Below are 4,428 nucleotides of genomic sequence, written 5' to 3' on the forward strand. Positions count from 1 at the left end.
GAACGACGGCGGCGGGCTCGAGTGCCTCGACCCAGATGGGATCGGGAGAATGAGAGGGAGAGTGGGGAATCGGGGGAGTGGGTAGTGGGGGATCTGGGGGTTAGGGTTTCGAGGAGTGGGGGTTATGGGGGTGGCCGACTGGGCCTGTGGTCGGCCCAGTTGGGCCAGGGTCCAGGGGGGGTTTCTCCTCTTTTTTTTTTGTATTGTTTTCTGTTTTCTTTTTATTTATTTTCTTTTCTGTTTTTATTTATTTATAAACACTTAGGCATTTTATAAAATTGTGAACCTTACACCATAATTATCTTTGTAATATTTGGCAACCACCGAACATTTTTGTTTTAATTTTTGAAAACTTTTATTGTTTTCTTTTATTTAAATTTTGAATTTGTTTCGATTCTGAACTATCGAGAGTTTATCACAGTAACCGTGGTGACGTGGCATCATTAGCGGGGAATCACTGTAGCTTAATTATCCGGGCGTCACAATTCTCCTCCACTACAAGAAATCTCGTCCCGAGATTTAGGATCGGTTATAAGGGGGAAGGGGTCTGGTTACGAAATTCTAACGATTCTTCTCGATCATAGTAGCTCTTCTCGAAGAGGTCGACCCATTACATTGATGTCTTTAGTCCTCTCCTTCAGGTCATCATGATGAAGTTTGTCGTCCTTTCTTCGGGGTTCCATCGTACTTACGAAAGGATAAAGGGTGGGTATTCCGAGAGAATGGACCTCTGCAGGTTTGACTATCTGGTCGATAACATCGGGGAGGGTGGCGGGAGTAACTCTCGAATTGAAACTTAAGAAAATATCAAGAGCAGAGTAAGGAGGTATCCTGGGAAGTTTCGAGCGGGCAGGCAATCGTTCGATGTCTGATATGTGGCGTGAAAGGGGTTCGAAGCCACGAGAATAAGTATTTGTCTGATACCAGATTGAAGGTGGCTCATGAATTACATACGAGGCCACGCGCGAGGAACAACCTTGGGTACAGGGGGTACAGGAGAGTCAGGTTTCGATCCTGTGGAACTGTGGGTTATGGGCCCACCATGTGGATTAAAAGTAGGAAGGACAGTGACATCTTGCACGATCATGTTAGCAAGGCATGCCAGAGGATAGTCTGTCGGTTATGTCGGCAACAACATCGGTACCAAGGGCGAGGGTCGAAGAGAACCATTTTCCTGCTCGTTGAACGAGGCGGGCCAATAGGCAAGGTTCTCATCCATCGGTGGCTACCGAAATGTCATCAACAATAGTAACAGGGTCTTACTGACACGGTCGTACACCAAGGTGTTTACATAAGCAGAAGAATATTACTGCTTAGATCATATAGACCTCAAGAAAGGTTAAACCAAACAATGGAAAGGACATATGATTATCAGATTAATCAGGCGATGGAAAGGAAAAATGTGTCTTAGTCACATAATTCAGGGATATATCCTTCCCAAGGATAAGCAGAGCATGGTATCCGTGGCAGGATATCATGTAGAAAACCCTTTAGGTAAGGGGAGAGAAATTTCATGACACTACCCATACAAAGGTGTTTGGATAATTGATAAGGAAAATTTAGCATTTGCTTTAAATGTTCTTGTTGAAACATCGGAGTACCATAGACATGCTTCGAGATAGAATTGACATGGTCTTCAGGTGAAGATCAAACTTTGGAAACACGAAGGATCCATCAGGAATAACTTGTAGAATAAGTCTTACAATTTCCTCCATGAAGAATGGTTGTCCTTGCAAAAGAAATTATAACGATAGGTCCTCCACCCAGGGGGGGGGTGCTAGTCATGACATCATGTTACCGGGTCACGTAGAGATCAATGTTACAACTCTTGGAGATATGTCTCAACCATCATATCTGACCGAGATTCAGATCCGGTTGGTGTCAGGATACCTCAGACTTAGGATACCTAAGAAGAAAAGGTGCAACGCAAATTGACGAGATGACCTGGCAAGATTCTCGGGAAAGGTACAATGGAAGTGAGTCCCGAAACAAGAGTTCCTCATTAAATCAAGGAGAGGAAGAGGAGGTAGCTGATGAACTCAGCGAAAATTCACCGAGATTTTCAAAAGATGGACTTCCACAATTATGTGAAGAAGGAGATATCAATTGTCACATCAAATGATATAATGATGTATGTTCGAGAAAAACATCCACAATTAAACAATGGTTGGAAGGTGCACCCGAAATATGGGGTTAGGTAGCATGATCAATGTTAAAATGGTGATTCCATAACCAATAGTCTAAGAATGAACTATCGACCATTAAATTCAAGCAATAGGGTTGCTAGAAGTTTTGAATTCACACGTATAGCTCAATTGTCGGTATTCCGGTAAAAAAAAACAATACGGGGTCCAAGGAATGAACGGAGATGGCGAGAATTATTATTATATCAAGAATTTTTAAGAGGTGGTGAAATTCTCACCACATTCTTGACAAAAAGAGATGGTAATACTCCAAGGTAATTAAGAACAAAGGCTGGATAGCAAGGAATTCAAGGTATAACACAGAACACGAACAAGTTTGTGTTGGAGGGGAGGCATTAAAGTGGTCGATGACAACACAAATCATCGAGGGCAAGGATGGTATTACTCATCATGAATTCAATTGATATCTAGGAAGGAGTCAAGATGTTGATGATGATCACGACAAATTTTGTCGAGAGGCTCCACGAAGATGTAATGCATCGGCGATGACATCAAGTTAAAGGAATTATGAAGCAAAAGGTTATTGGAGCCATGGGTACAACACAAACTTGAAATCAAGCTTGTTGTTCAAGGTGAAATGATATGACGAGGAAAATCGACGTAAGATTAGCTCACCGTCGAAATTTGTGCTCCAGGAAGAACCAGATAGTACAACTAAATTTAGCACGATAATGATGTAGCTGATAAGGCTAGGAATGACATGATGGAGTATTAAACTCGTAAGCAATGAAGATTACTAAGAGTTGTCGAATCACCGTGCGGACTCGATTCACTATTTGGTGTTCTCGGTTGACGACAACCCAGAACTCACGGAGTGACTATGATAGGGGAAGGTATTACTCCGCACAAATTCATAAGATGTAGTGCAATGGCATGATATCCACGAGATACTAGGGAGATAATACTCGAAGGCATATCAAATTAAAGGTTGAAGTGGGGTGTATTGATCTATAGAAGGCAAGCACTTTTACTTGTCTGAGAAATGGAATCAAAGGAAGTAATTATGGTCGGAACCACGATTGTAAAAGATCAAAACCCAGATATAAGATGAACTTATACCAAGGGGATAATTACTTTAAGAGAAACTTCCATGATAAGATCTACATCGTGTCCATGGGCATGAACACAAAGTTCAAGGTCGACTCCCACTTCTTCAATGCATAACCTTTCATTCACTACTCAAAAAAAAATGATTTGAGTGCAAAGACCTACCTGGTGAATTACCAGCGGGGTATGAACCTTGGAAAACTTTCGGGTTCACACAGATTAAGGGAGGCATAGGTTCAACCCATCAGGGCATCTTAGTAACATATACCATAAGTTTCAAAAGTAAATATACAAGCTCAAAAGCAGGGCATGGTTGGCCAAGCAGAGGATACAATTTACCAAAGGCATTATGTATCAGGGGAAGAACTCATAAGGTGATTGAATATGAAGGACACTGTCGGATAATAATCCAACAAAGGACTTGACGGTCCATAGAGGATCTGATGTGAGTATCGCTACTCAACTAGAGGAAGCAGATTATAGAAACATCTGACTAACTCAATTGTCAAATGCAAGGAATTATGATTTCCAAATCAAGGGATCAGAAGCAATGCTCTGATTAGGGGTGGATAAGTTGAATAGCCTTAGGGTACAATCAAAGACAATTGGATTGGTCGGGAACCAGTCGCAGTTAAAAGAATGGCAGCTTAGCCGGAAAAGTAATTTATAAGGATCAATGATGATTGCGTGTATTCGCAAACATATTGAGTCAACAGACTCAAAATGATAATGACAAGGAATGTCATTAGGACTACGAGACTTATGGGATTAACCATAATGCAAGCAGGCAAGAATTTCAAGAGCCAAAGGCTCTAGAGGATTTTCGGAAGATCGAATAGTATTTTGAAGACTTTTGTGAAACACATGAACAACTGGGGATGAGCGGATACTCGACAAGTGCGAGGATTTATTTGAAGGGGTATTCATGTGGCAAAGAACTGCTAGACAGTAGGCACAAAGTACTCTCGGAACAATAAAGAAAACTTCGGGGTATCTTGTAATAACAAGATCAATGGGGGATGATCGTATGAATGGCAAGTGTAAGTAGTTATCCATACGGATTTATCGGTGGTCAGGAATAGCAAAAGTGATGGGCACAAAGTCTCGAGAGAACATCAGAGAGTATCTTCGGAATCTTCTGTTTAGCAGACGATCATCTGAAGTGAGGGGCTCTTCG

Source organism: Triticum dicoccoides, chromosome 7B (assembly GCF_002162155.2).
Source record: "Triticum dicoccoides isolate Atlit2015 ecotype Zavitan chromosome 7B, WEW_v2.0, whole genome shotgun sequence".
Classification (NCBI taxonomy): domain Eukaryota; kingdom Viridiplantae; phylum Streptophyta; class Magnoliopsida; order Poales; family Poaceae; genus Triticum; species Triticum dicoccoides.